Here is a 12674-nt window from a genome sequence, read left to right as displayed (position 1 = left end):
TGCAGATTCTGCACATCATATTACAACTTATTATATTATAATGCTTGAATGCGTGGGTACGAAATAGATTGTTAATTTAATTAATAGCTTAATTATTTCTGAGACGAAAGTTATGATACATTTGTGGTGGTCGAAAATTTATTTCTGTCGTCATCGCTTACTTGGAATTTTCTTTGTCATATATCACAGAATACTAATTAGAATTAATGGTTATTTTGAGCTCATAACAAAGTCGTAACATCACTTTATCTGTAAGTCTGAGTCATTTTGATGAAAATATTCAACTGACTTAAATACTGTTTTAAATATCTTCTGGTTACTATTTTTGGCCTACGGCGCGTAGACGTACCTGCGTAGAGAGATCGGAAATCGATAGATTGAAACAGAGATCGTTCCGAGAATTGCAAAGGCCAAGGCAACAACACAAACAGGCAGGTAGGCATATAACGACATGGGTAAATGCACGCAGCTAAACCGGACAGAGCGGTTCATGTAACGCCAGCTTAAGATAGTTCTCCCGAAGTCTATTTTGCGAAAAAGTGGTCATTATGGGCGCGTATTAGTAGTTTTTCTCTGAGAATAGTCTCATAAAGCTCCACTTGCAAAAAAACACGCACAATGATTTTTTTTAACAATATCGAAATAGAATGTGTAGATATGAATTAGTATTCATTTATTCTTAATTTATATATATATATATATATATATATATATATATATTTTTTTTTTTTTATTTTGCCAGCATTTAACAGTTTAATAAATTTAGATTTATAAAAAATTTAAAAACTAATAAATAAAAATATAAAACTTACTATTAGTTATGTCCATAAAGGAAGGAGAAACAAACCCATGATAGTCACTAATGCATTGATACTATTAGAAAGTATTCTGGAGAAATTGAGAGTTACGGAACGTCCAGTAAATTGATAACATTTATCTACATCGCGCACATGAGTGCTATTAAAATTGAATGGCGTCGCTTGACATACCTTTTCACAACATTTATCGTTATACTCAGCTTTGTTAGCGTATTCTTTACATAATTTGCTTGCTTTACACACACATACGCAGCACGTAACGCCGTCCATGGTCAGTAATGGCGCGTGTTGTATATAAGTGCTTACGTATTTGCAGTTTACGCTCTTACTTTCTTATTCTCCGGTGTTTCCGTGGTCAGGCGCCACTTGGATCGAAACTTTCACGTTTTGCATTAATCTTAAATTAATGACAACCATGTTACGTAAATCATGATAATTTCTCTTGTAGCTACACCGGCGAATTGCGATACTACAATACAGGGACAAAAATGTATTAGAAACAATTTGTTTGCAACAATTGAATCGTTTCGTCCGGAACAATGTATTTCGGTGATACGAACTCACGAACGTGGATTATTCCACTCATTGATGCCAATGGGTTAATGACCGCGTGCAACAGTAAAGTAACGAGAATAATGTCGGTCAGGACTAGACGCTATTATTCTATCTCACCAATCCAACGTGGCCAGTTTTCCATTACATCGTTCGCGATTTTCACGACACAGTTGATTCTCTTACGCAATAAAATTATTATTTGTAGTCATTTGCGCGGATAATTTTTTATTTTATAATACTCGATATTCTCAATTTTAACAGAATTTTAAAAAGTTTCAAAAAATTTATTTGATTTATGAAGTATATAACTATATAAAAGCATATTGTTGTATATCCAATTTTGAATATTTTGTGAAATATTAACTACATTTCCGTTACAAATTTGAAACATATTTCTCTGTCGATAATAAAATGCTACGAATAATATAATTTATACAAAGATGTATATCTATGTAATATTATTAATCCAAGATTATCGTCGGTAATAAAAAACGAGTTTTTTCCGCGGAAATTTCGCAGAACATGTAAGAAAGCCTCGAGGAATATCATTTTTTCACGGAACACCGCTTGAAAAAGCCCGCGGTAATCTCTAATGAGCTAAAGTGCAACAATCAGCGACGATTGCCAGGTCTTCGACGGCGTTCGCAAGAGTGCTATCGTTACACCGCGTTGCAACGAACGATCGGCGATAGTGCCGTGCGAGGCTCTAAAGTCATTGCACTTTGAGCCGCGGCGACTGACGAGCGACATTCATATCGACGGTGTATATATAACTACATATACGTATGCATGCGTGACCCTCCTCACGTTTTCCTATAGGCGACAATGGTTTCGTACGCGGAGCGACCGCCTATTGCAGCAGCACGCAAACGCAGCGCAAACTGCGCCGTACGCAATCGCGAATTTTCCTCCTATCCAGCGTATCGCACGAATCGTCACGCCTATTGACTTTTGCGCACGCATGCAAAGAATTTTTTTAAAAAAAGATATTAAAATTTTTATTATTGACACAGCAGTGGCGTGATGCAATATGGCAATAAGTATTGTTTGGTAGTTTGAATAGATATAATAGATTGATGAATTAGATAAGTCATTATTTGAATTAGATATTGAATTGATAAGAAAGTTTCTTTAGATTTTCATCGAAAAAACTCGAAGGAACTTTTCGATCGACTCAATAATTGACTGAAAAACTTAAATGGAAATAAATATCAAAAAATTGTTCCATCTGAAAATCGAGCTTACATTTTTTAATTTATTAGGTTGAATACACTGTTAAATATTTTATTTTATCAGCATTAATAAATATGCTACGGTTTAAGTGATGCATACAATTCAATGTAAAAAAGTATGCGTGAAATGAAAAATCGAGGATGAACGTGCGCTTTATACAATGTTTGAGTATTAACATAAAACCCTCTACTCAGCCAAGCGGTTTTGAGTATTAATTAACATAAGACCTTTCCACATCCTTCTTTTCTGACTTATCGGCGTTCCGTCCCATGTTTTCCCTTCATGTATACGAATTTTAAGCGATCTCCGCACCCTTCGCGCCCTCAGTTCGAAAGATCCCGTCATGCAGCACTCCGCGTCGTGTCTCCCATTCATTAGCACTTGCATCGTTCGCAGGACAGCTCATGTTTAACCACTTCGAATTGTCGGTTTTTTTTCATGGCTGTGTTCTCGGTATTTCGAGGCACTCGACTCGCAACCGTACATAGCCGCGCGCGATAGAGAAAGACGAGTGCAGAAAGTTTGAGAGAGAGAGAGAGAAAGAATCTGGCGTGCACTTGGTCAAACAACGGAGCTTCTACAGGGCTCTGCGTTTATTGGCGCTTCTAATTCGGGGGCGGAAGTGGTCGAAAGGCAACGGAGAAAACAGACCTCACGGATTAAAATAGTTCGTTAGAACGACTGACCTAAAGGCTTTATATTGATAATTAATATGATCTGCTTGACTCACTTTTCGATATGTTTTTCTAGGATATTTTTGTCGGAGACAAATTGCAATTTACATTTCTTCAACTGTATTGAAATTATTGTATCAAAAAAAGAACATATTTATTGCATCTTTAAAAACAACAGAAATATTACGTGATTTGACGTTACTTGACGTGGCTATTAATTAAAATTCGTATTATTAACTCTAAGGTTAATAAATACACATCAAACCGGTTTTTAGTACATTATAATATCCACCTAGCGTATTATCTGTCTACGCGCATTTCCAGCGGCGACGTGCCCGACGTGTATCTATAAGATAAGGAACTCTTTGATCTTACATCCTGATTCTGTAATTTAAAATAATTTTTTCTCTCAGCAGATTTACCTAAAAATATCCGAGGCTTAGCTTTTTATCCGATAGGATTTATTTGAAAAAGTTTTATGAAAAAGTTTATGAAAAAAAAACATTTATAATTTTCATTTCTTTAATGTTTTTTTCCGAAATATATTAAGTGACTGTGCGAAATAGTTAATTAATGTTAAATATTCCTGTCAATAATAGACAAATGATAAAGTTTAATAGTGAAATATAGAAATCAATATTTTAGAAAGTATTTTTAAAATACTACATTAAAACGCTTTGCTTCGAAGTAATGAGTCAAAGCATATTCGAGCATATTCGAATGACATGCGATTATCATATAACAACAATTCTCGGTAAAAACCATTCATCAAACCTTCTCTCTCTGTGGCTTTCTGATAAACTCTACCGTATCACTCGAAACACGACACAGTTTTTCCTAAATCATGATACTGATAAATCATGATACTGATTATATATAAGTATCGTGTCTTCAATCACCGACTAGTCAGTTTAGCCTATTACAAAGTTATCTATCTAGAGCGTTTTGCCGAGTCTTTGAAAGTGTGCAACCAGATTGGAAAAAATATATTTACGCAAAAAATTATTTACTACTGAAAAAAATGTGGAAAAACAATAGTAATTAACAATAGAGTTGAAAAATCAGAATTTTTATTACAAGATTGTATTTTATCTAAGGTTGTCTTATCCATTTTATATAAAATATCTTATCTGTTTCAACAGGAAGGATTCAAGATATCTCATTGAGGCTAATTTAGGACAAAAAAAGACATTTCAGTTCTCAATTAAGAGTTTAAAATGAAATTAAACACAGAAAAATCGAAAATAGAATTCATAATTGAAAAAATTCACGTCATATGTGCGTAAAGAAAGTTATTTATCTCAAATCTCTATATTAAAAAAAATTATTAAATGCTTATATAATGATAGACACAACAATTATAATTTGAATAAATTCGACTGAGTTGAGAGTTCTTTCGAATAATGATTAATGTCGTAAATAAATGAACGAAGGATCGATTGCAGACACGTGTTTCTGAACGTAAGAAAAAAAAAGTTTTTTTGCCGCTTAGTTTGAAACTTTCCAGTGTCAGTAGATGATTTCAAACATGCGTATCATTGCGGGCTCATAAATGTAAACAACTAAGCGATCAGAGATGGTTGTACTCGATCCGGAAGTGGGCCAGCAGACTCTTCCGATGCCTGAAAGAGTCAGCCACACGTCCAATTACCTCTGCTCGCGCCGTAGAGAGAAAGGGAAAGTCAATCAGGTGAAAGTCACTCGCCAAGATAGTTCTGCCTCTGTTCATCCGGTAGAGACTTACGTGGCGAGAATACGCGGTATTGAAGGTTTATTTTTACGCTGCTTCTTCATCATATTTCGACATCTTTTATTGGTCTTATTAAGCGAGATTCTGCGGCAATAAAAAAATTTTCTGTGTACAAAATTCCGTTTCTGCAATATTTGAAAACTAAACTAATTGATTATCTAATCGCATTAATTTGAAATGATAAAATTATATATTTCGACATAAATTATCATGTTCTTTTATATTCCCCGATATGTTAGTCTTATACGTCACTCGACTTTTGCCAATTTCAAGTGATAATATCACTGCATGCGTAATACATCGGCGCGCATATCGTAAATCACCGATTGCCTCCGAGTGCGATATTCAGTTTATTGAAAAAAACGAAGCTATTTTTACAGGCACACTTTGTATTCAGGAATAGTAACGATGACGCGATTTACATTATCGGTTTGAAAAGATTTATCGGCGCTAAATCGCGCGCATCGGCGAACGTATCGCTAATTGAAATGAAGCGAGCAGAGCGCAGCTTTGTGGAAAAAAAAGCGCGCCTCTCGCCGTTGTAACATTGACCTAAACTTACGATGCTAATTGCGCTCCGTTCTACCTAATGACGCATGGTGAAAAGGAGGCCTCCATTAACATAAATTGTTTCTCAGACCTTTACGATTTTATCGCATGCTGCCTGCAACAACGGGACGAGCGCGAGCAGCGGCGCGGCGCATGCACGCTCACGATCAGAAGGTATATTTACCCGCGTTCATGCCTACATTACCTCGTCATCTTCTACTGCTACTATTACACTATTATAATAGCGCAGTACGATGTGTATTAGATCCCGCTACGCTTTGCAGCCGATTAAAGATTTTACGGACGGATGTGCATGCCGAGTTATCTCAGTCACATTATATACAATATTTTAAGCTGTCGTTTCTTTGCCGCTCGTTTGTCCCGCAGAGACTTTGATTATATTGCCATCCGAATGTCCACGGCTGTAGTAGCGTAAAATCGTGCGGCTTCTTGCTGAAAAGTATGTACTTCATGGTAATATTACGTAGCTTGGTCGCGCATGACGAGTTCGGCATTAAGTAATATCTATTATGCGCGATGTTGCTTAAATATTTACCAATGCTTTATTAAAATGCTATTATTTTTATTTAGTTAATCTTATGTAATTTTGCTACACTTTTTTCAATTAAACAACACTTTTTGTGCAAGATTTCTTTTACAAGATACTATAATTGATAATCAATATCGTGCTTTATTGTCATATTAATTTTTTTTATACTCCAACGAGTATATTCATGATTACCAAGCAGTCAATACATAATCTCGAGAAAGATTCCTCTATGACGGATTCGCGAGCAACAGCATGCCGCGTGATTTCTGTCGGTGGGCAGAATATGCGCTTCGGGCGGCATGCATTTTATGCGCGACGCTTGAGGAGGAGGGTAGACTCCGTTATGGTGGCGGCGGAATGTTATGGTCCGCGGTGCATGGCCGAGAATACACCCCCGTGGCCTTGCTGATACCCACTCGCGCGTTTCTACGTACACGCGACGAAGCAAAGACCCGAAGCAGAAGCAGACGAGCCGCGGGGCCTTGTTCTTGTGCGACACGCAAGTCGGAGGACTATTGCATCGACCATTCCCCTGCTTCGACCTCTTTTCTTTCTTTTCGCGTCTCCTTCTCCGGAGACGCGTCCTTCTTCTTCGCTTCTCCCGGAAATCCTGCGTCGCCGCAACAATTTCTGCAGTCACAGCTTTAGCTTTGCTTCATATCCAATATGTGTCGCGATATTGTGTTACAATGAGCTCCCTTTCGCCGACTTTAACGAATTAGAATTCTCCGGCGAGCTGTCGCATCGACTTCCGAGATAAACAATGGCCGAATTATTCTTCGTATCGATTACCAACGACGGCGAGTCACATGGATATCACTCGGGTTGTATTGCTGCACAACATCTTTTTTTAACGAATCTTGAGAAGAGGCGGAGAGTTGTCGACGCATACTTTCGCCGTTTAAAAAGTCAAATGCATCCGTCGAATTTAGAGTGAAAAAAAGTCAGGTTTATACAAAGCTATGCGCTGGAATATAGGTTACTCCGATGTTACATATGTATGACGGAATACGGAATATCGTTTGACACACCACGTAAACCACGATAAACCCTATCGATGACACACGCAAATTCAGGGAATAATGGATTCGTTAATTATGGCGACGGTTTATCATGTTCACTTGATAACACAATATTGCGGACAAAAGTATTTCGCTGTACGTCGAATGTTGAGAAACGCTTGAAGATTTTATTAATTTTATATAAAATCAAAACCATTATGTCGTTAAAACGTTCTAGCTGATACAAGTTTATTATTGAAAATTATATTTTTTAATTACAGCTGATTCAAAATTACTTTGATAAATTAATTAAAAGATAAATGCCATTCTTATTACATATATAAATTTATTTCTTGTGAAGTGACTTTTGGGCTTGCCTGTACTTAGATCAGAAGAATAAGAGTAGTTTTCTGATTTTTACGTTAGGAAGCTACACGTAATTAAAAGCAATCCATGGTTTGACAAATGACTGCAATTAAGGTTTGCTTCCTCCTCCAGTTCTCCCATCCTTACGCAAGCGCTTCGCGGATCATCGAAGCCCGTGCACGATGTCTAATTCACTCTTCGCCAAATCGATTCCGTCAGGCAACATCCTCCTATAGAGTTGCCGGTCGCATCCGCGATTCGTCGCGCGCGGCCCGATTACAATAATAAGCGACCTTTTATGATCGGCTCGTCTTCGGTAAGAAATCCCTTCATCTAATCTTTACGCGTTGCACTTCCGCGGAGAGAAATCGCAAAGGCGCCTGGGAAAAACCGGGTGATTGCCGGAAATCGTTCGGTTAATTAATGTCCTGCTGCACGTAAATTACACTGTTATATAAAATGTATTCACATCAATTACCATCGGTCGCAAGATGCGCGTATAAAAGCCGATAGTCTACAGAAATGTATGTTTACTATTATACAATGGCACTGAGAATTACGAGCAAATTTTTGACTTGAAAAAAATGGTATCCGTAGATTCACATTGACGATGTTGTTTTAACAAATATTTCTTATAGAAAATTAGAAGGACGTAGAAATGTTCAAATCGATAAATAATGTAGGATTTTCTTTGGTTGGTTATTGACCAATTTATTTTATGTAAAACCAGTAAATTTATTAAAGTAAAAAGAATACAAGATACGGAAGATCAGAGTTGTTCTCTCGTCAACGGTCGCGGACGTTCTCTCTTAAAACGAGATCGTCATCGTGGTCAGAAGCATCGCTCTTCAAAATATTACTGACCTCATCGAATAATAATAATACACACATAAATTAACAATACACACATAGTCGGACTAACATAAACCGTCGACTCGCCTCTAACGCGACTTGGATCGACGTACGTCCGATGCGCGAAATATTATTCTCCCACAATAATAATGGAAAATTTTTGTTATTAGTTTTGAATTTAGTTTGTTTTAATATATTTAAAAAAAAAACAGTATTTGTATTAAATGTTACAAAAATTTAGAGTTTCGTAAAAAAATGTAAAGAAAATTTTAAAACAAACAGAGACGCATATTTAGTGCAACGTGCTGCACGTAAGATCCTGAACTCATCCTGAAAAGAAGCTTAACCTTTGCGCCGATTATTCTCGTGCCCTTCGTCTATCTCGTTTGCCATCTTCTCGCAATTTCGCACTCCTGTAATGAGATCTTTATCGCGGGATGATCGCGGGCATGCCGTAGCATCTTGAAACGGGATAACGATCTCTCTTTGTCGTTGCCTAGTAGCAATTTTCGGACTAAATAAATCGCCGGTTAGTTTTGCAACGTCAAGGATGTAATGATTGAAGGAAATACTGGGTTGTCGGAAAATTAATATGATTATATTAAAGAAAGATGAAGCGATAATTCGTTATATAGGATAACCACCTCCGCATTCGCAGTAATTTAATTTCATCGAGAATGCTTTTTAACTGCTTCGACGCGCACAATCTTCAGAAAATACAATAATTGAAAATACAATGTAGAAAAATGATTATTTACTGAAAGTCGTATTTAGGTCTATAGATTGGCAAGTTGAAAAGAAACGATGCTTATGTTGTTTCTGCTTGTTTTGTATTATTTTTTTTATACTACACATTGTGTTTACATATGTCTCTCATATTGTCATAAATTATTCATGGCAAAAGTTTTATGATTTTTATAACGTTATTAAACTTTTCAGAATATTTACTTATTTTATTAGGAATTTTTATGCGTCTCCATTTTCGACCAAAATTTATTCTACAAAATTGTTTTTTTAAGATTTTTGAAACTCTTCGAGAAGAGTTAGAAAGTTAGAATATTGAATGTAGTTTCCATTTTCTAGATAATTAGGCTTGAAATTATGCTTGAATTACTTTCCAAAATGGTCATGCTGTATTTATCATTGAAGTGAATCAATTTCGGTCGACTTTCCATTTTAAGACGTATTTTTCCCTAAGAAATCTCGTTTCATTGGAGAAACACGAAATTTCGTGATAAATATTCCATAAGTCAGCTCGTATGTCGACTCATGACCTCATAACGGCCTTCTAAGGAACTTTTTTTCGCGAACCACATGTGAAAACAAGCCTGCGCACCCCCGTAGATATCGTAGACCCTCCAACGGTCGTGCACGATACGTTGCGGTCGTGGGAAAGATGTCTGCTATATGAAATACTTTAGACCAATCTACTTCGTAGCGTACGAGATTTATAACTGAATTTATTTTATTAGAAAATCGTATCGCAAGTAAACATACAGATGTGATATAATCAATTTTTGTTTTAATCAAAATTTTAGTTGCGATGAAAATTGCAGGCAAATAATAAAGATATAAGAGAGATTAACTAGTCAATAGTTATCCGGTCGGGGGGGGGGCATACATGTGTGTCGCATCCCTACGATGCTTAAGATGTCTGCAAGGGCGTAGACGCGCTTTGAAATAGACTCCTTTGCGGCAAAGTTCGCGACCGAAATAAATGTTTGCGCGAAAATAAACTTGCCTCTGGCAGCAGACTAAAAGTATGATTTTAAGTACAATACAATTTAAATGCATACTGTAATTAATTTATGAATATTGCATAAGCTATTTTCTTAATATTTAGAGTACTAAATTATTAATGATATTATTATTACAGCTATATTGATTAGAATGCTTTTTTTCATAATTACAATTACTACTACAATTACTACATTTTTCTAAATATTATTTTATATATCTATAATTTTATTATACCTTATTTGAATATATGTTATAATATTTAAAAGACTGTCAAATTGGTACTTTTTTACTCTTCAGATTTAATTGATTATATAGAGAAAAAAAGCAGCTAATTATCTTTTTTATTTAATTTTATATGCGCGGACCACAATCCACCATGATATAAAAGCGTAGATTCTTAATTGATAACCACGCCATTGCTTGGATGCGAGGGGTTAGAGAAGACCGCAGCACCTGCTTTCATCCCTGGATATACTGTAGGTGGATAGAATGGGTATCGCGATAAAAACGAGTGATTGAAGCGGAGAAATCGCCTCAAATGTCAAATGCGTTTTACGGTCGATCGAATTTCTCGGTTGGATCGATTGATAGTCTTGCAAGATAATCGGGAAATGAGCATCTGCAAATTGTATGGGAGTTACATAATATGTGATTTAATAAATTGATATTTTAAGCAATAATACACACATCATAAGATATATGGAACTTTTTATTTTTGCAATAATTTGAATAATTTCATGAATCAACAAATAACTTAACAAAATTAATATTATTAATATCAAAGTCAATAAATATTTTGGTGAATGCTATTAAATTTGTTTTTATCGCAATGCTACATTATTTATTGTATTTATTGTATTATTGTATTGTACAGTTTATTTTTTAAAGTATTTAAAATATTCTTCTTGTTACGTAAACTTTTTAACGTGTCGAAAACTTATCTCCTCGCAGAACGTATGCGGAGATGTACGATCAAAACTTGCGGTAGGGGCAAGAAGAAAAGGGATAGAACGAAATGTGTAGAAAACGTTCATGGTTTTCGGGTCCTTTAAAAAAAAAAAGTTCAAGGGAGTCTGGCCCGCACCAGTCCCATTTATAGACGCTCGTACGTCGTCGGTGACGCGCATAACATTCTTCCGTCCCCTTTTCTATGAGACACCTGTGTGCCCGACTGTCTCGTCTATATATTTATTTATCCAGCCGGCAGGATCGACACGACCGACCTGTATTATGAAATTTATGAATACACCATTGGATAAGTATGGCGTTTCCGAGGGGTGAAGATGCCTTCTCGATGGTACGCATAGGTCATGTGTGCGATACAAATGTAGACTACTCAAATTGGATTTTATTTGACTTATTACTAATTTAAAGTACAATTATTATTGTTGCAAATATTGTAAAATAAATCAGTTGTAAATAGCAATTTTTCTAGTCGGTTTAACACGAGATTTGCTGTGCTTATTTATCTCTACTTTTACGTTAAAATTAATTATAACTTCCATGATTTTCATTAGCTAACTTGCACTTGTTGATGTTTATGCTCTTAATAGTCAATAATGAATTAGTGACGTGAATTATTTTCGATTGCAGTGCAAAAATTAAGAACAAATATTGCCTGAGCGCATAAAATAAATAAATATAATGTAACGATAAAGCAATCACGTTTTATGTCGATTACAAGAGTGACCGATCACATTTGAGGAATGTGTTTCATCAGTCGTATTGTCACGTATTTCTTCAGAGAAACATATCTAATCTATTTAGTAAACAGGTCAACGCATTTTTTTCATACATATCTGCGAAATATCACGATGTTGAGCTCTGATACTTCTCTTACTCATCTCGATTCTTAAACATAAATATTTTGGATATTTTCTTTCGTAAATATTTCGAATACTTTAATTATTGTCCCTATATCGGTTTTAATAAAACGCTATTCAAATGACAAAACTTACAAAAATTTGACAAAAGAATTATTTCAGATGCTTTTCAGATGTTTTTAGAGAGTCTTTTAGACTTTTATGCATTTCTATAAAAAAATAACATTTCTTAATCAACGGTAGAAATTTAACTTGAAATTAAATGAAGAGTAATGTTTTGTTATTTTTTCTCACAATTCAAGTTATCAGATTTTTCTAAATTTTAATTATTTATATATAATGTATATATAGAAATACATCCGAATCTGTTGTTGAGGGTATTAACAATAACTGCGACACATCATATATAAAATCGCCAGATATAACTGTGATATTCGTTGTATAATCTTTAGAAAGCTGTTGTCTTACAAATAGGACACTCAAAGAGAAGGGCCAATAAAAAAAATGCCATTATAGCATCGTAAAGCAATATTTTTTTGTTTGGCGACCCTTTTTTTGCTGGCATCGCGCAGAATTACTGCTTAAATTCGGGAGTCTTTGGGATTTATTCTACAATTTTCAAATTAAGTTCCTCCCACGGAAGATTACGGGAAGGGAAGATGAGACAAGGAACCGGTCCGCTTCTCTGGCGTCCGTGTCACTGTGTCGCTTAACCGTGTTTCAATCCTACACACAGAAAGTTATATGCACGCCCATCTTTCTC

At 35.5% G+C, this 12674-nt stretch overlaps 1 long non-coding RNA gene across 1 annotated transcript; it reads left to right on the top strand.

The window, feature by feature from the left end:
• Positions 1-7538: 7538 nt before the first annotated feature.
• On the top strand, positions 7539-12203 carry LOC136997127 (uncharacterized). Its single transcript, XR_010887954.1, has 3 exons — positions 7539-7812; positions 10477-10564; positions 11040-12203. It is a non-coding gene; the product is annotated as an uncharacterized lncRNA (long non-coding RNA).
• Positions 12204-12674: the final 471 nt, after the last annotated feature.

The sequence above is a fragment of the Linepithema humile genome, chromosome 1, assembly GCF_040581485.1.
Source record: "Linepithema humile isolate Giens D197 chromosome 1, Lhum_UNIL_v1.0, whole genome shotgun sequence".
NCBI classification, from domain to species: domain Eukaryota; kingdom Metazoa; phylum Arthropoda; class Insecta; order Hymenoptera; family Formicidae; genus Linepithema; species Linepithema humile.
This window is presented reverse-complemented; position numbering and strand designations above follow the sequence as displayed.